The sequence below is a fragment of the Hemiscyllium ocellatum genome, chromosome 34 (assembly GCF_020745735.1).
Source record: "Hemiscyllium ocellatum isolate sHemOce1 chromosome 34, sHemOce1.pat.X.cur, whole genome shotgun sequence".
NCBI lineage: Eukaryota > Metazoa > Chordata > Chondrichthyes > Orectolobiformes > Hemiscylliidae > Hemiscyllium > Hemiscyllium ocellatum.
Window position 1 is genome coordinate 33141438 of NC_083434.1, and position 20730 is coordinate 33162167.

The 20730-nt window shown below is 41.7% G+C and overlaps 1 protein-coding gene across 3 annotated transcripts in view; it reads right to left on the bottom strand.

Annotated features, from left to right (window-relative positions):
• Window positions 1–10060, bottom strand: part of LOC132832212 (C-C chemokine receptor type 3-like) — a 47907-nt gene extending 37847 nt beyond the window's left edge. Inside the window, exon 1 of one of the 3 annotated variants that reach the window (XM_060850003.1) lies at window positions 9999–10060. The gene's annotated coding sequence lies outside the window, so the exon portion shown is untranslated. Of the gene's footprint in view, window positions 1–6240; window positions 6337–9998 lie in introns of those variants that run through there. The other 2 variants (XM_060850001.1, XM_060850002.1) reach the window with 2 other exon arrangements.
• Window positions 10061–20730: the final 10670 nt, after the last annotated feature.

Here is a 20730-nt window from a genome sequence, read left to right on the forward strand (position 1 = left end):
GTGGTGTGCTGACAGGTTTGGCCTCTTTTCCAGTTGTAGGGGAAGGTAGCTGGGGGTTCAGGAGAGTTGGTGGGGAGAGTGGCGCGAACCAAGGATTGGTGAATGGAATGGTCCTTGCCGAAGTCAGAGAGGGATGGGGAGGGGAAAATGTTCTTGATGGTGGGGTCTAGTTGGAGTTGGCGGCAGTATTTAAGGATGATCTGTTGGCTGCGGAGACTGGTGGGGTGATAGGTGAGGACAAGGGGGCCCCCACCTTTATCGTGTTTGAAGGGGGTGTGGGTTTAGAGCATTGGAATGGGGAATGGGGAATGGGGAGGTACGGTGGAGGGCTGTCTGGATGACAGAGGGGAGAAAAGCACATTGTTCAAAATAGGTGGACATCTGGGATGCTTGGGAGTGGAATATCTCCTCATCACAGGAGTTGTGGCAGAGGTGGAGGAATTGGGAGAACGGGATGGAGTTCTTGCCAGATATTGGGTAAGAGGAGGAGTAGTCCAGGTAGTTGCGAGAGTCTGTGGGTTTGTAGTAAACATTCCTCCAGAGACTGTCACCAGAGATGGAAATGGAGAGGTCAAGAAAGTGGGGAGAGGTGTCCAAGATGAACCGAGTGAATTTGAGGGCGGGGTGGAAGATGTGGAAGAAGTCGATGAACTGCTCCAGTTCCACCTGGGTGCAAGATGTGGCACTGACGCAGTCAATGATGTAACAGTGGAAGAGTTGGGGCACAGTGCCTGTGTAGGTACTGAAGAGGGACTATTCAACATAACTAACAAAGAGGCAGGGGTAGCTGGGGCCCATCCTAGTGCCCATGGCCACCCCCTGTATTTGGAGGAAATGGGAGGAGTTAAAGGAAAACTTATTAAGGGTGAGAACTAGTTCAGGACTAGTCTGTAAGAGGCAGGCATTGCCACAAGCATGCTGATGAAGTGATTATCAGGTATTGTGGGTTGTTGTTTAGGGTGTTGAGGCTTGTTGCCAATCCGCTGTAGCCACTGATCGTCATGGTGATGTGCGTTGGTCCACAAGAGATGCTGACATTTTCCTCTGCCATTGTTCAGTGTCACCCAGATGTGAAAACCAATGTTTAAGGTCTTCACATCAAACTTGCAAGCATTCTTATAGTAAGACTGGTGTTTTGAGTCTTGTTCCTTCACCAAACAGAGAATTCTTGGTACATGTTCATTGCTAAATCACGTTCATTGACAAAACCACGTTGCCTCTGTTTGATGGATGTTATCATAATGGTGAGATTGGCCTATGAGAGGACAGTCAGATTAAGGTTTTGACCTGCTATGAGACTCCCAGAATGTGCAATAAACAGTGAAAATGAAAGTCGTTAAGTTTTCTTTCTTGATCGTTGTAAGCCATACAACCAGGTACTGAGAACACAGACATCATAAACTAGCATCTTAGCCCTCAGAGTCAGCTTAACCTCGATTATCCAAATATCAATTATTCAAATTTCGGATTATCTGAAGAAAATCTCAAGGTTCCATTGGAAACATTACATCAAAGAGATGTTTCAATACTGATCGCCTCTTTTGTTTAAAGCGATTAAAAGTGAACTTGGGCTTCCTGAAATGCTGCCGCGAACAGTCCTGGACATCGAAGGGAGCCCAGGCACTGTCTCCAAATGACTGATTGCACCGCTCTCTCTCTCCCGCACTCCCCCTTCGCTCCCCCACCAACCCCCCTCCACGTTTACCGTGGAGTTCTACATATGGATGTACCCTAAACCCCCCTTCCCCAGATAATTTCTCCAACATTGTCCTGTATAGGGCAACTGTGGAACCTGTTGCAGTATAAGTTGCAGTAAAAGGGTGTGTCTGTGTGTGTATGCACTATTTTGAGACTGACCCCACCCCCCGTTGGTGTCCAGTCCGGCTGCTCCGAGATGGGGGTGCCTGGACGGAGTCTCACGGGAGCTGACGGGGGTGGGAGTGCACAGGGTGGGGGGGTTGCATGGCGGCCGGGTCAGACAGAGATGGGGTCGCGATCAGGGGACAGTGTTGCATGGGGTTGGGTGGGCAGATGAGGGGGTGGGTTGGGGAGGCTGATGCAGTTGGGGGAGTGGAGGGCGGGGGCTCACCCAAGTGCTGCTGCCGAGTCTCCTGAACGAGGAACGGACTTAGCAAGTGCTCGCTGTGTCGATCCCATTCAACTGATGGTGGTTGTGGAGTAGGGGGGGTGCTGGAGCAGGAGGCTTCAGCAATGTTGCAGGTCCCTTACACACAAATGTGTGTCTGTTCAGAACCAACACCTGAGACAGGGAGAGGGAGCAAATCAGGCAGAGCGAGGGAAAAGGAAACTTTAGAAAACTCCGAGCCCCAGAGGAGAGGCATTGAACCAATTAACTGAATAATCAATTATCCAAACCAAATAGTGCCCACCCATCTTGTTTGGATAATCAAGGTATCAGGGTTCCTCTGTATTATTTTGTGTGTCAATCAAATGCAGTAACTGCATTTCCTCTGCATGTATTGAGTTCTGCATCAAGAAACAGACTGTCACCATGGACCCAAGGGAACAGAATTTGCTCAACACTTCTACTTGGGTGTTAAGTGTGACTTGATTTGAAACTGTAACATCTTGTCCATAACCATGTAGTCATAGTTTACTTGATGCTTATATCAGGGGAAATGTTGAACATGTCTGCATGCAAATAGCCTGGTATTTTTAGCCATGCAAGATATCACATCTCAACTCAAACACATCTGCTTAAGTGAACATGCTTCAGCAATCGGTTTCCTCCCTGTTACTTGCTTGGTTTATCAAAGTGAAATGTGGCATTCCAAATGTGGCATTACTGTGATAGATTTGCTCAGCAGTGAACAGGCACTTGGACTCATGACATTCCAGTCCACAGGTTTTGGTGCCACAAAGGGCACGATTTTACTTATCAATTAGATTATCTGAGAAGTCGTGTTGTACAAATTTACCTTTAATCATAGTTGACACTAACTCACTGATTATCTTATTGGATAAATAGGAAATGATTCACAGGAAGTTCTTTAGGAGCAAGCTAAATGTGACAACATGAGAAATTGTAAATTGGCCCAAAGGGCTTAAATCATGTAACTTCTTGTTAATTATTGTGAAGAGAAAGCTAGTCGCTTGCTTCCAACAGAAATAATTTTCCTTATCAAGTATCGGATCAAATAGCAATGTTTGTTCAAGGCTACTCTCTCTTTAGGCTAAGCTTTGATAGCATCTGGAATGCTTCATTTCGTATCCCAGGCAGTGAAAAGGAAGAAGAGAGAGTCATGGGGCATGTGCACTTACACAGATGTGATTGGGTTGGGCTGTAGTTCCTACAATGGTGAAATATCCTGGGCTATTCACATAGAGACAAGTTGGGCTTAACTTAACCTTGGCTGAAAATGTGTTGCTGGAAAAGCGCAGCAGGTCAGGCAGCATCCAAGGAACAGGAGAAGGGCTCATGCTCGAAACATCGACTCTCCTGCTCCTTGGATGCTGCCTGAACTGCTGCGCTTTTTCAGCAACACATTTTCAGCTCTGATCTCTAGCATCTGCAGTCCTCACTTTCTCCTTAACTTAACCGTACCTAAATAAGAAGAAAACAATGGTTATGGTACAGGGTGTTACATCTCCATATCTGGTTATATTAGGTAAACCACAGCTGGAAGCACTGCTACTTTGGATCCACAGTGATTGACAATCTGTCTCTATTTGCAGAATTCACGCGATGGCGTGAATGTGGTAATGTCAGTGCTTGTGGTCCAGAGGTCCAGGTGAATTATCAGGGAGCATAGGCTCTAATCATACAACAACAGAATTTTAATCAAATTTTGAATCAAAGCTCATCCAGTGGTGGCCAATTGTTGTAAATAACCCATCTAGCTCATTCATGTCCATTAGTGAAGGAAATCTGCTGCCTTTACCCAGTCTGGCCTACATGTGACTCAGATCCACAGCAATATTGTTGACTCTTAACTGCATTCTAAAGTGGCCCTGCAAGCTATTCAGTTGCATCTTCCACCGACAAAAGACAAGAAAAAGATTGAAATCAGATGTACCACTCATCATTGCTAGACTGGAGTATAAAATTAGGGAGATTTTGCTAACCCTACACAACCCATTAGTCAGACTGCAAATGGAATACTATGAACAGATTTGGTCCCTTTTTCTAAGGAAATTGGAATTGGAAGCAGTCCAGAGAAGACTCACCAGGCTTATTATTAGAAATGCCTTATGAGGGGACATTCATTAGATTGGAAACAAAAATAGAAATTCCTGGAAAAACTTGGCAGGTCTGGCAGCATCCTTTGGAGAGAAGGCAGAGTTAACATATCAGCTCCAATGACCCTTCTTCAGAACTGATTGTAGCTCGGAAAAGGCTGCTATATATGCTAAGGTTTTGAAAACAAATCATTGTCAGCCTCTAATGGTCACTATTAGCAGCTATTCATTCTCCTCGACTTATCTCTAACCATTCCTCTGCTGCTAAAATGTTTTTCTTTCTTTCTGGGCTCCATCTCCTCTTATCATTTACTCTTTCCCCCTTCCTCCTATCTCATCATTAGCATATATACCAACCTTGTCCTGCTGCTGAAGAAGGGTCATTGGACCCAAAACATTAACTATCCATAAGCACTGCCGGACCTGCTGAGTTTTTCCAGCAATTTCTGTTTTTGATTCTAATTTCCAGTATCCATGTTTTTTTAAAAAAAGAATAGATTGGGCCTGTATTCATTAGAATATAGAGGTGATCTTATTGAGACATACAAGATTCTTCAGGATCTTAAGAGTAGATGCAGAAAGGTTGTCTCCCCGTGTGAGAGAGCTTAGTTCCAGAGGACATAATCTCAGAATAAGATGTCAGATATTTAAGAAAGAAATGAGGGTGAATTTCTTCCCTTAGAGTGTAATGGAACTGATAAAGTCTTCACCACAGGCTCTTGAAGCTAGTTGCAAACAATAGTCAAAGTTGAGATAGTCAGATTTTAAATTACTAAGGGAATCAAGAGTTAAAGGAAAAGGTAGGAAAGTGGAGTTGAGGATTATTAAATCATCCATGATCTCATTAAATGGCAGAACAGACGCCATGGGGCTGAATGGCCTACTTTTCCTCCTATATCTCATGGTCTTATGGATCAAAATGCTGGAACTCTCTTCTAATGGTACTGAAGAGTATATACATGCCACTTGTAGCAGTTCAAGAAAACAGCTCACCACCATCTTCTCAACTAAGGGCAATTAGGGACGGGCAATAAATGTTGGTCGAGTTAGAAATGTCCACATGGCATGAACTAATTTAATAAAAAGCAGTACCACCTTAGGCTGATTCACAAAATAGCAATAACGACAAAGCTCACAGCAATTAAAATGTATAGAGCCGAATGCTACCAACAAACATTGTTGCAAACACATCCTCCACATGGGTAGCATCAAATGTCTTTGGGCTGTTGGTAGTTGCAAAAACAGCTCTCCGAAGAGGGAAGAAGTGATGCATTTCCTGCAGCTCCTACAGGGAATGCAAGACATACTGCAGAAAGTAAGGAATATACAGGCCTTGTTCAGAAAAAGGACTTGGCCCCCAGGGAAGGAGACTACTGTCAGCTGAAGAAACTGCCATCCAAAAATAGGAAAAATATCAATTTTTAACTACCCACACATCTGGTTTATTCCTACTGGACAGGATTGAAACTGTCCTAATTGAGAAATATTTTCTGCTTTATGCCACAGTGGAAAAGGACAAGTCCTATTCCTGAGATGCTGCCTAACCTGCTGTGCTTTAACCAGCAACACATTTTCAAAAGGACAAGTCAATCAGATTGGATTATGTTTCTCCTGGAAAGATCAGTCACCAACAAGATACAGTGATGAAAAGCTCATTTGATGCTCCTGAACAACAGAATCTCACAATTCCAATGATATGCAGAAACACTTGCTATAAATTTATACGCAACAGGAAATGGCATTTTAACTATGTTTTGTTTTAATATTTGGGAACACAGGTCTGATCACTATAATCAACACTTCTGCCTCCATCCATAATAGTGACATATAGCCAACGCTTTTAGAGATCACAACAATCCAGTTAGCCTTTATTTCTAACCTGGATCTTGAAAAACAAAGCTCATCACATGCTGAGAAAACTAATATAAACTCTGCATGCTGGTCAGCAACCTATGGGAATAAACAAAATCAAATTGCCATCTAATTCATGCCAACAAACAACTATAATATTAAACAAAATAAGAACAAAGATTTGCAAACCTTACTCTGATTATATTCAGCTAGGATTCATCTGTAAGATGCCCAGTAAACAGGTTCTCAGTCACTCACTAAAATCTCTCCAAATAAGCCTTGGATTGCCTTCTCTTGAGAAGATCTTCAAAAAAGTACAAATTAAAATTTTCTCCTTTCTATTTGGGTAGCACCTTTGGATTCACTTGTGCTTTTTGCAACCACTAAACCCACTAATTTTGTTTCACAGAAATTGGTTGCTATTTTGCAGGAATAGAAACAAGTGCCCAAATTCAATGAAATTAACTCCTTACAAGGAATTTCAGCTGCAAGTGGTGTATAAGGTTTGCTGGGGATTACTGGGCAGTGGGCAAAGCACTGAGCACATCCAACCTTGAGGGTGGATCATCTGAGCAAACAAGTGGGAATGGGCAGCAGGCTGTAGGATGGGATTGGAAGTTTTTATTTGATTGGTGATGTTTTAGAGTTGGGGACCAAGCTCACAAGTGACACTAAAATGAGTGGTGGAGCAAAGTGTGCAGAGAACACAGAAAATCTGCAGTGAGATATAGATAGGTTAAGTGAGAGGGTGAGGGTGTGGCAGATGGAGTAGTGTTGGTAAATATGAGATCATCTATTTTGGCAGGAATAACTGCAAAATAGACTATCATTTGAATGGTGAAAAAATTGCAGCATGCTGCTACGCAGAGGAACCTGGGTGTCCTTGTGCATGAATCACGAAAAGTTGGTCTGCAGGTTCAGCATGTAATTATGAAGGCAAATGGACTATTCTCCTTCATTGCTAGAGGGATAGAGTGTAAAAATGGAGAGATTATGTTGCAGCTGTATAGGGTGATGGTGAGACCACACCTGGAATATTGTCCAGATTAGGTCTCCTTACTTGAGAAAGGATGTACTGGCACTAGAGAAGGTGCAGAGGAGGTTCACTAGGTAGATACCGGAATTGAGAGTGTTGGCTGATGAGGTGAGATTGAGTAGGCTGGCAATATACTCATTGGAATTTGGAAGAATGAGGGAAGATTGTAATAGAAACATATATGACTATGAAAGGAATAGATAAGATAGAAGCAGGGTGGTTGTTTCCATCAGTAGGTGAAATTAGAAAGAGGGAGCATAGCCTTAACGTAAGGGGAAGCAGATTTAGGACTATGTTGTGGAGGAACCCAAGGGGTTATGAATCTGTGGAATTCCCTACCCAGTGAAGCAGTTCACGCTACCTCATTGAATGTTTTTAAGGCAAAGACAGATAGATTTTTGAACAGTCAAGGAATTAAGGATTATGATAAGTGGGTGGAAAGTGGAACTGTGTCCATGAAAAGATCAGCCTTGATCTTATTGAATGGGGGAGCAGGCTTGATTGGCCAGATGGCCTACTCCTGCCCCAATTTCTTATGTTTTTATGTTTTAAATACCACCCACAGAAAGTTCACCAGCAAGAAGATGCTACACTTAGTGGAAATGGTCTCTTGTTATCCTCTGGTAGCCTTTGTCTGATAAGAAAGCAGCAGAACCTTCCCAGCTCGGGCCAGAGCTAAAATCAGATCCCAATCTGCATAATCTGTTTGGTCTGTTCATGCTTGGAATGTTTCCTACTCTATTGACCAATAAAAGGTTATGTCTGATATAAATCAAAGAAAATGAGGGACACCACCTGCTGAAAATGTCAGATTAAATTAGAAAACACCAGAATGTAGGCAAGACATCAGTTAGTCAACCACACGATTGCGGTCATCTGACACTTGCTTTCCATCAGGTTGAACTATTATTGTCACTTCTGTGCTCTAAATCTTCACAGCCTTGTGACCACATTGAGATGACACCAGTAGGAGAGAAGACACCAGTATAGAATGAGCTTGTGAAGAGAAGGGTCTTAGATACTACACTGGAGACCTGTATTTGATAACCTGTAATGTACAGATGTAAATGCAGGAGTGTAATATCATATCAGGAGAAGAACAGCCTTACTTCAACGTAAGAAGCAAACAGTCTCAGGGACAATATATGTGCAAACACAGACCAACATCCTCCAGGTAGCAGTATCTGCTGAAAACACAAGATAAAGCAAAATGGACAACCCAATTCCCTTGGGGTTCACATCTGATGCATTTGATTAAAGTCACCCCCATGTAGCCACAAAATGTATTGAAGTAATACTGAGGCCAGAAACTAGTGGAAGAATTACATAATATGTACTTGTACAATCATTACATAAAATTAGTCTCAGCCTGTGTTTGTCCTCGATTCAAACCTCCCCCAATTCTCTTCATCAGAGTTTATCAACCTGTCCATTATGTTCTGTTCTCCTTCATGCATTTACCTACCTTGCCTTTAAATGTTTCTTTGCTGTTCACTTCAACTTTAATTTATGGTTGAGAGTTCCCCATTCTATCACTCCCTGCGTAAAGATCATAGAACAGAGAACACAGAATATTGCAGCGCAGTACAGGCCCTTTGGCCCTCGATATTGCGCCGACCTGTCATACCAATCTGAAGCCCATCTAATCTACACTATTCCATGTACTTCCATATGCTTGTCCAATGATGATTTAAATGTATTTAAAGTTGATGAGTCTACTACTGTTGCAGGCAAAGCATTCCATATCCTTACTATTCTCCGAGGAAAGAAACTACCTCTGACATCTGTCCTATATCCATCACCCCTCAATTTAAAGCTATGCCCCCTCGTGCTCACCGTCACCATACTTGGAAAAAGACTCTCCCTGTCCACCCTATCTAACCCTTTGATTATCTTATGTTTCTCTATTAAGTCACCTCTCAACCTTCTTCTCTCAAATGAAAACAGTCTCAAGTCCCTCAGCCTTTCTTCATAAGACCTTCCCTCCACACCAGGCAACATCCTGGTAAATCTCCTCTGCACCCTTTCCAAAGCTTCCACATCCTTCTTATAGTTTGGTGATCAGAACTGTACACAATACTCCAAGTGCAGCCGCACCAGAATTTTGTACAGCTGTAGTATAACCTCATGGTTCTGGAACTTTATTAATAAAAGCTAAAACACTGTAAGCCTCCTTAACAACCCTGTCAACCTGGTTGGCAACTTCTAAGGATCTATGTACATGGACACTGAGATCTCTCTGCTCATCTACACTACCAAGAATCTTGCCATTAGCCCAGTACTTTGCAATCCGGTTACTCTGACCAAAATGAATTACCTCACACTTGTCCACATTAAACTCCATTTGCCACCTCTCAGCCCAGCTCTGCAGCTTATCTATGGCTCTCTCCAACAACCTTCATCACTATCCACAACTCCACCAACCTTAGTGTAGTCTGCAAATTTACTAACCCACCCTTCTACACCCTCATCCAGGTCATTTGTAAAAATGACAAACAGCAGTGGACCCAACACCGACCCTTGCGGTATACCACTAGTAACTGGACTCCAGGATGAACATTTCCCATCAACCACCACCCTCTGTCTTCTTTCAGCAAGCCAATTACTGATCCAAACTGCTATATCTCCCACAATCCCATTCCTCCGCATTCTGTACAATAGCCTACTGCGGGGAACCTTATCGAACGCCTTGCTGAAATCCATATACACCACATCAACCAGTTTACTCTCATCTTGGTCACCTTCTCAATGCACTCAATAAGGTTTGTGAGGCACAACCTACCCTTCACAAAACCGTGCTGACTATCCCTAATCAAATTATTATTTTCTAGATGATTATAAATCCTATCTCTTATAGCCTTTTCCAACACTTTACCAACAACTGAAGTAAGGCTCACTGGTCTATAATTACCAGGGTTGTCTCCACTCCCCTTCTTGAACAGGGGAACCACATTTGCTATCCTCCAGTCTTCTGGCACAATAAAGAAGTTTCTTCCTTATTAATGATTTGATTTATTGTGCCTTGAACCTGATAAGATGCAATGGTTTTAAATATAGTGAAACGAACTATTTTTGGAAATCCCAATCAGTTACACAGGAACCGGTTGTCATACACACAGCTTGCTAACAAGAAGCTCATGTCAGAGTACACAGAAAGATGTTTCTGTATCTCCACAACCACCTGATGAAGGAGCAGCGCTCCAAAAGCTAGTGCTTCCAAATAAACTGTTGGACTATCACCTGGTGTTTTGTGATTTTTAACTGTGTACATCCCAGTCCAACACCGGCATCTCCAAATCATGACTGTATCTTCCTCACTTAGTAACAACTGAACAGAGACAGGGGTAATAATCAGAACCTGTCTAATTCAGTGGTTTTCAAACAAAACTTGACACTATTTACATTTGTATGTCAGATTGTTATTAAATATGCAATGGATATTGTCATATGCTGCTGTGAAACCAGTTCAGAACTGATCACTTCACTTTAGAAAATCATAAGATGGTAGTCTGTGGTTTCCTAATGTGCAACTGATGGGAGAAAACCTCAAAGGGTATACAATTTCACAGACTCACTGGCTGTAGATATAAATTCAGCATCATTAAATATATGGAATGGATTAAATATCAACCTTCAAAATTGCCTCAATCTGGAAGCAAGAGGACTTATGAGGCCTGTAAAACTTGAGTGGAGGATTGAAACAGGGATGGCCTAACTAACACGTCCCTGTGAACATTCTGAATAGCAATTAAAATGTCTGCAATGAGAGTAGTGATGTATTCTTTCAGATGGGGCCAAAGAAAGTCACTTACAAACATAAAAACACTTGGCCCTTCCAGGCTTATTACCCCATTCGATAAGATCATGGCTGATCTGATTTTAACCTCAGCTCTACATTTCTACATATTCCTTGATAATCTTTCAACTTCTTGGTAATCAAGAATCGAAATACCCCTGCCTTAAAGATATTTAAAGATTCCTCATTCACTGCCTTTGAGGAATGGAATGGGTGAGTCACTATTTTTAAACTATGGCCTTTGTTCTAGATTCCCCCGCAAGAGAAAGTCAGTGTGTGCTAGAGGATGGTATCAATTTTCACTCCGCTCTCCTCTCTCCACTGCCTAAGATGACAGAAGAATGGGTTGGGTGTCTTGGCAAGAGGTGGGTGCCACATTTAAAGATAAATATGTGTCGTAGTGCCAAGGAGTAGACGGAATTGTGAAAGGTAGAAAAGACAAACATGATATAACACAATAGGTGATAATCTCCAACTATCACAACATGATACTTACATTAGCTCCATGCTATATGTATGAGATGTGGGTCAGATGTTAACTGAATAATTCAATGAACTTTTGTTACAGCACTTGATACTATCCATGTATACTACAATCCCAGGCAACTGCATGTCCAGGCACAAGAGAAGGAATTTAGCTGCACTGTAGCACATTTGCCTCAGTGTATTGTGCTGCAGGAGAACAGAGCTCGGTAACATGGAGATTAACAGGTCTATACCATTAGGTCACATGCTATTATATAGCATAGCATCATGAGCATCTTCCTTAAATATATATTGCATATATGTTCCAACATATTTCTAAGGAATACAATATCTCTATTTTTCCAGAGAAAATAAAACTCCAATTTATGAATGAAAATAAGAACATAAGAAAAGGAGCAGTATCAGACCATTTGGCCCCATAAGACTGACCCAACATTCTATAAGATCAAAGCTAATCTGTCCCAGGCCTCAATTCCTCTTTCTAAGCTCATGGCCCTCAATTCTTCAATATCTAAATCATCTATAAATAGTTCTAGTAATGGAGCCTTCACAACTGTCTGGAATAGATTTTGAGACAGCTGTTACCCTCTAGAGTATTATTACCTCCTCACCTATTTTTGTGTTGTCAGCAAATTTGGGGAATATGGAATGATCTGACCCTGGCTTCCTCCTGTTTTCTCAGTACATTGACAGTTGCTTTGGTGCTGCCTCATGCTGCCACCAGGACCTAGAAACGTTTGTTCATTTTGCCTTCAATTTCCACCCCTTTATAGCTTCCACATTATCCATTTTCGACACTTCCCTTCCCTTCCTTGACCTCTCTGTCTACATTTTGGGGAATAAACTGCCCACTGCCATCCATTACACTGGCACTTACTCCCAGAGCCACCTTCATTGCAGCTCATTCTAGCCATGTCCTTGCAGGACTCCATCCCCTTCTCCCAATTCCTTTGCCTACATCACATCTGTTCAGATGATGCCACCTTCCAAAGCAGCATTACTGACATGGCTTGCTTCTTCCATAACCATGGTTTCCTGCCCACTGTGACTCATAGGGCCCTCAACCACATCTGACCTTTCATCCGTGTTTCTGCCCTTGCCCCTTCCCATTACTCACATGATCATGATCGGGTCTCCCTTGTCCACATTTTTCATCCCACTAGCCTCCTCATTCAAAGGATCATTCTCCGCCATTTCAGACGTTCCCAGCAGAATGCCACCACCAAACACATTTTCCCTTCACTCCCCTGACTGCATTTTGCAGGGACCATCCCCTCTGGGACACTTAATTCATTCCACAACCGTCAATTCCACCCCACTTTCCACAGCACCTTCCCATGTAACCACAGAAGGTGCAATACCTGCCCCTTCCCCATCTCCCTGCTCACCATCCAAGGACCTAAACAGTCTTTCTAGGTGAAGCAGCATTTTCCCTCTACCTCCTCCAATCTTGTATGTTGTATTCACTGCACCCAATATGACCTGTTCGACATTGGAGAAACCAAAGACAGACTGGGTGACTGCTTTGCAGAACACCTCCAGTCCCCGTGCAAGAATGAGCCCGAGCTTTCCATAGCCAGTCATTTTAAGACAGCATCCTGCTAGCTGCACATGTCTGTCCTTGGCATGTTGCAGCTTTCCAGTGAATCACAGTGCAAATTGGAGGAACAATATCTCATATTCAAACTAGGCACTTTACAACCTTCTGGACTTAATATTGAGTTCAACAATTTCAGATTGTGAACCCACTCCGATTTCTTCCTTCTCTTTTCACTTTACATGTTACATTCTCTGTCACCATGTCCTCTCCACACCCCATCTCCACCTCATCCCAGGCGGTCTGTCTTCTCTTTCCATTCTGGCAAGTAAACACAACATTGTTCTGCCATTTTCACATTCCGATCACTTCATCTGAACCACTAACATCTTTTCTAGACCAGGACTTTAAACCTCACCACTGCCATACACCCCCTCCAACCTCCTTCCCAACTATAGCATAAATGCTGCCTCCACCACAGTTCAGTTTAGCTTTGAAGAAGAGTCATCTAGACTCAAAACGTTAGCTTACTCTCTCTCCATGGATGCTGGCTGGACCTGTTGTGATCTCCAGCATTTGTCTTCAGTGAATATGTTGTACTCTGCCCCTACTCCCAGTCATGAAGATGGATAATAAATAATTGAGGTCCTAGGTTTGAACTTTGTGATGCTCCACAAATTAAATCTGCCCAACTTAGAAAAGCCCTATTAACATCAGTAGAAGCCCATCCAGCTGCCATTTTGAAATAACTAATTAATAATGTAATTGAACTTGTTAACAATGCAATCATCTGCAATTTTCCATTGCCCACTCCTTTTTTTAGTGTTGAACAAGAAAATGTTTGGGAGTGTTTTATGCAGCAAACATGAGGTGACACAAGAGTGGAAGAAAAAAATCACTGGGGCCATGGTTGTTTGTAGTGGCAGATTATGCTGGGAACGATGGTGGCATCTGTATGTTTGTTTTATCTAATTTTTGACATCCTGTTGCTCTGGACTAGGCCAGACCACTCAAAACATTCTGAAGCAGGCAGCCCACACAATGGTTTCGGTAAGTGTACAGTGAAATTACCCAGAGTAAGGTAGCTAGGTTAAATATCAAGTTTTAAAACAGACAAAAGTTTATTCACAAAATTACACAATGAAACACAAAGAACAGAATGAAGAACCCTGACAAAACTTAGTCTATCCAAACTTGACTTAATGAAGAACCCTGACAAACCTTAGTCTATCCAAACTTGACTTAATTATGTTGTTTCAAATATACACACCGATCCCAATAAGCAAACCCAATTTTAAAAACAGTAAAAATGGAATAAATGCTTATATGTTGAAGCTAAAAGGGCAGAAGGAGAGAGATAGAGAGAGAAAGAGAGAGAGAGAGAGACAGAGCGAGAGAGAGACTTTAGCAGCCTGGTTCCACACAACTGAACTTCTAACTAGTTCTGGACTGAACTGCTCAGCTGGATAGCTGATCACTCCTCTTTCATTATACAAGTCACTTCTAAAACATGACCACTTTAGCCTGAAGTCTCATCTGTTTACATATAAACAAAAGGCCTCTCAATATCTTTTTCATCTCTGTACCAAACTAGTCACCTCAGAGCAAGGAGTGTTTTATGACCCCTCTGAAAAAAATCCATGGACGCAGAATTCTTAAGAAGACAAACAGCTTTTAGAAAAAAGGGTCCAGCTTTGTGACACCTTCCTCTTTTATAAAAAAAACTATCAATACCAAATGATGGCTTCATTTTTAAAACCCTTCAAAACAAACTGGTTAGTAGTCTAAAACACAGACATACACTACACTAACTATGCACATGCAATCATGCACAACCACATGCAAATTCAGGCAGTGCCACACCAGCCACTGAATGCCTCCGTATCTCATTCAAGCCTCAATAATGCATCAGCAATCACATTTTTGCGACCTGCCACATACATAATTGTCAAATTGAATGGCTGCAACAACAAGCTCCATCCAAACAGTCTGGCATCTTTTGTCCTTAAATCTTTCCATTATGATCAGTGTATATGATTGTCTCAGATGTATTGCTGGTAATATAACTACTGAGATATTGTAATGCCAACACCAAGCTTAAATCTCTTTCTCTACCATTGAATATTTCTGTTGACGGACGTTCAACATCCTGGAAAAATACCTGATGGGTCTTTCTATTCCTTTGTCATGCTCCTACAGGAACACCGCACCAAGACCTACCCATGGTATCGATAGCCAAATTGAAAGGCTTCATGTAATCCTGTGTGGCTAATACTGGAGCAGTGGTTAACACCGTTTTTCGGCTGTCAAATGTTTTTTGACAGTTCATGTCCACTGAAACCTCTTGCCTTTTTTTAACACTTTGGTCTGTGGAGCAGCCACACTGCTAACGTTCAGCACAAACATTCGGTAAAATCCACTCAATCCCAGGAACCATGGTACTACTTTTCTGTCGACGGTGTGGGAAATTCCCCAATTACTATCATTTTCACATCCCGTGGAGCCAATTGTCCATGCCCAATAATATGGCGCAGGAAGGCTTTGGCAAATTCATTTTTAGCCAGGTTTACCACCAAGCCTGCCTTCCAAAATCAATTGAACAAGTCCAATAAATGCTGTAAATGTTCCTTCCATGAGTGACTAAAAATCACCAGGTCATCAATGTAAACAACACAATTGGGTAACCTGGCAATGACCTTATTAGTCAGAGTCTGAAATGTGGCTGGAGTATTTTTCATACCAAATGGCATGACTTTGAACTGATATAGTCCATTTGGCATTACGAAAGCCGAAATTGCCTCTGCTCTCTTTGACAGAGGTAATTGCCAGAAGCCTCTGAGCAAGTCCGACTTAGATATGCAAGTTGCTTGTCCTACTTTTTCGACACAGTTCTCCAACCGTGGAATTCAATATGCACCAGTCTTTGTAACGGCACTGACTTTGCAATGGTCCACACATAACTGCTGGGTACCATTTGGCTTTGGCACTATGTACTATGGTTGAGCTTCAGTCACTGTAACTCACTTCAATTATGCCATCTTGGAGTATGCACTCTAACTCCTTCTGAGCTTGTGCCAACTTTAGTGGGTTGTGCCTATAAGGATGTTGCTTAATCAAAACAGCATCTCCTATATTTAAATCATGCACAATTAGGTTAATATTTCCCAGTTTATTTCTCCATATCACCCCATGTGATACTAATAACTCTTTCAGGTCATTTCTATTTTCTTGTGGAAGGTAACTTAATAATTTATTCTAATTTTTGACACTTCCTCATTGTCCAATTTGATTTGAGGAATGTCCAATTCAGAATCCTCTGAACATGGTTCTTCCTTCAGTGCTGTAATCATTAACACCTTCTCCTCTTGCTTTCCTTCCCTATCAAAATACCTTTTGAGCATATTCACATGACACACTCTGTGAGATTTCTTCCAGTCTGGAACCCTTATCAAGTAGTTCACCTCTCACTCAGTTTCCTCTCGATTTGATAAGGTCCACTAAACCTTTCTTTTAAAGGCTCGCCTATTACTGGAAGTAATAGGTAACCCCAATTGCAAAATTGCGATTTTGTGATTTCTTATCTGCTTCTTGTTTCATTATATGCTGTGATACTTTTAAATGCTGTTTTGCCAACTCTCCAGTTCTATTTAATTGTTCTATTAAATCTGACACATAGTCCAAAGGTCTGTCACATAGTCTGAATTCTGCCTTATTAATTTCTTCTTAATCAATTTTAATGGTCCTCTTACTTCATGCCTAAAAGTGGACTGAATTTGGTGCATCTCTGATCACAAAAAGTACGAATGGAACTCCCTTATCCCAATCATCTGGAATAGTTTGCATGGGAAGTTTGAACCTTGATCTGACTGGATGTCTATTGGTAGCCCATATCTAGTAAAAAAAATGTAAGTAATTCGTCTACAACTCTTTTAGCTGTGGTGTTGTATAATGGGTTTACCTCTGGAAATCTACTCAACACATCCACTATTGTTAATAAATACTTATTCTCACTTTTTGTTTGAGGTAGGGGACCTATGCAATCAATCAAGATTCTTGTGAAAGGTTCCTCAAATGCTGGAATAGGTATTAAAGATGCAGGTTTTGTTACTGCCTGTGGTTTTCTGATTAGCTGGCATGTATGACATGTCTGGGAAAGTTCAACTACATCCTTGTATAGTCCAGGTCAGTAAAAATGTCTTTGTATTTTAGCCTGTGTTTTCCTTACCCATAAATGACCTCCAAGTGGTAGCTCATGCACCACTCGCAGCTCTTCCTTTCTATACCCTACTGGCAAAACAATTTTATGAATCTCTGCCCATTTCTCTTCTGCTTGAATGTATGATGGCCTCCATTTCCTTATTAAGACATCATTTGTTAAGTAATAACATACAGGAATGCATTCATTCTCCTTCTTTGTATCTGCCTTTTGATACAACTGTTTTAACTTCTAATCTTTCTACTGTAACTCAATAAGCAAAGCAGAACAAAAGATACTTGCATGTTTACCTAGTTGCTTCTGCTCTGTTCCACTTATCTGCTCAAAAAATGTCCCTGATAAAGCTATGTCAGTTTTATTATTTGTGCCTTTTGATCTCTCCTGTTTCAACTTGTGCTTCTGTGATTTTGTGATCACGCAATCAGGGAAAATTCCTGGATAAACATTCTCCAGCTCTTCAGTTGCCTGTGGCTCCACTGCCTTGTCAACTGCAGTAGACAGCACGCCTACAGGTTAGTCAGATATATCATTTGTAAGGACAAATTGTATTCCTGAAGCTGAGAGTCTGTCCAGTACACTCCCACAAATTCTCCACTTTTCTCTGGACTCTCTAGCCTCACTTTATATAACTGAGCACTTTTTGTCTCACTGTGATTTCCTGTTACCAGTACCTTTTCTGACAATAGTCCCTCAGGAGTACATACCTCCTCATCCTTCAGCATCACAGACTGGGAGGATCCTGTGTCCCCTCATAACATAACCTCTTTGTCTGCTACTCCTGGCCTATGTGAATAAACTTAACTCTTGCATGTATTTTTTTAAGCAGATCTGGCACTTCCTCCTTAACCAACCTCTGATCATCTTGCTCACTCTGAGGCAGTTGTCTAACTTTCCTTGTGCGTGTTGCTACTAACCCAACAAATTTCCCAGGTGTGTCTGGTTTTCCTGCATCTAGCTTTCTCCTAGCCTATCAACACCGTGATTTCGTGTGGCCCACTTTATTACAATGAAAACACTGGAGCTTTTTAACTTCTTTGTCCCCACCAAGGGTTTCTTTTTTTACCCTGGGGTATGTTATCCTTATGATCTTCACTGAGATCTACCTTTCCCTTTCCACGTGAGGATTTCTCTTTGCCCCAATTTCTGTCCCTCATGGACTGAGATTGATTCTGGAAGCCGAACTGTGTTTTATGGACCCCGCATAATCATCAGCTGCTTCAGCTGCTAACCTTACTGTTATAATTCTCTGATCTTCCACATAAGTTCATATTACTTCAGGCAGTGAATTTTTGAATTCCTCCAAAATAATTACCTCTCTGAGGGCATCATAGGTTTGCTCAGTTTTTAAACCTCTTATCCATGTATCGAAACTACTCTGTTTGATCCTTTCAACTCAATATAGGTTTGACCAAAGTCCCTTCTCAGATTCCTGAAACATTGTCTATAGACTTATGATAGAAGTTCATCTACACTTAAAATGGCTTTTTCTCACCCCCTCAAACTCCCCAAATACCTCCTCTGATGGTGATGTGATTATCTCATTAGCCCTGCCTACAAGTTTCATTTGGATTAACAAAACCCACATTACCATTGGACACTGCATTTGTTTAGCCACCATTTGAAATGAAACGAAAAAAGCCTCCACATCCTTCTTATCAATTTTAAGCAATGCTTGGACATACTTAAACAGTTTCTCAATTGGCTTCTGAGTACCAGGGGCAAACTCATCATCACGATCATCCTCACTAAGCCTCCCCTCAGCCTTTATCTCCAACCTTTTACACTGACTTTCCTTTTTAAGTGTCAGTTTTTGAAGTTCAAAAGCTACCTTTTTTCTCTTCTGCTGTTCTCCCTTTATCCCTCTCTTCTGCTTTTATTCGTAACTCAAAGTGTTTCATGTCTGCTGTCCTTTCCTTATCTCTTTCCACTAACTCAAGCTGTTTCATTTGCAATTGAACTCTTGCCATCTCTATAGATTCTGATGGTTTCTCCAGCAAGTTTAAATGCTGAGCAACTGCTATAATTATCCCTCCTTTCCTTGCAGAAGCAGACAGGTTCAATCCCAGTTGGTCTGCTAATTCCTGTAGCTTGAACTTTTTCACCTTTTGCAAACCTTCCAAAGTCACTTCATCCACGTCCAGAAAACTTTTGGCGACTGAAAGAACTATTACTATCCCAAACTTTGTCTACCCAACCAAACCAACACCCAAAATAAAGACACTAGCACCAACACTCATTGTGTAAAATCCCACAAAGAGCCCCAATCTGTTCTGGACTAGACCAGACCACTCAAAACATTTTTAAGCAGGCAGCCCAGATCCTAACTTTGCAATTTACTTTGGTAACTGTACAGTGAAAATTACCCAGAGTAAGTTAGCTAGGTTGACTACCAGGTCTTAAAACAGACAGAAATTTATTCACAAAATTACACAATGAAACACAAAGAACAGAATGAAGAACCCCTACAGAACTCAGTCTATCCAAACTAGAGTTAAGTATGCTGTTCTGAATATACACAACAATCCTAATAAACAAACTCACTTAAAAACAATAAAAATGGAACCAATGCTAATTGGTTGAAGTTAGAAGGGCAGAAGGAGAGAGAGTTTAGCAGCCTGTTTCCACACAGCTGAACTTCTAACTAGTTCCGGACTGAACTGCTCAGCAAGAGAGCTGACCACTCCCCTTTTATTATAAGGTCACTTCTAAAACATGACCACTTTGGCCTGAAGTCTCATTAGTTTACATATAAACAATAGGCCTCTCAACACCCTTTTACATCTCTGCACCAAACCAGTCACCTCAGAGCAGGGAGGGTTTTATGACCCCTCTAAAAAAAACCACAGTTTCTTTGAGAAAAGGAACAGCTTTTGGAGAAAAGGGACCAGCTTTGTGACACTGATCACAGTCTAAACACCTACATCATGGGATCCTGATCTAGGATGCCAATTGGATGCAAGTCCATTCTTTGTCCTCCAAATAGCAGTCTGCACACCATTCAATTGGACAAGTTGAGATGGTGGGAAGTTGGGTGTGAGGATTGCGAGTGAGTAGACTCCTGTGTATCCATTCTGCCTCCCTCATTCTGCCAAGGGGGGGAAATGCAGCTCAAACTTTTAGCTTGATGGTACTTCATCGGAATAAAAAAATCTGAATTACCAGCTGTCTTTCCCGTTCCACAGTTGCTGCCTGACCTGCAGAACATTGGAAATAACTCTTGCTTTTGTTTCAGATTTCCACTATCTACAAAATTTTGCTCTTGTTGATGGTGTGCCCTGCGAATTCATGAGAAGGACGTTAGGCTTAACCCCAGGCAAACAAGGAGGCAGATACAACAGGGGTTTTCAAAAGGGAATTGGGCAAGTGTGTCTGATCATGAAAAAAATACAAAGCTACAGGGAACAGGCAGGGCAGTAGGACTTGCTGAGTTGTTACTGCAGCAAGACAACATGAATACATTGAGCCTGAACTGCGCTGTAACCCTATCTACGATTTGATCTGACTTGATGTGATTTTAATTGACTTATTTATTGCCATGTGCATTTTGTTACCACATAGTGTGAAAAGTGTTGCACAACTTTGCAAACAAAACAAAGAATATAGAGGCA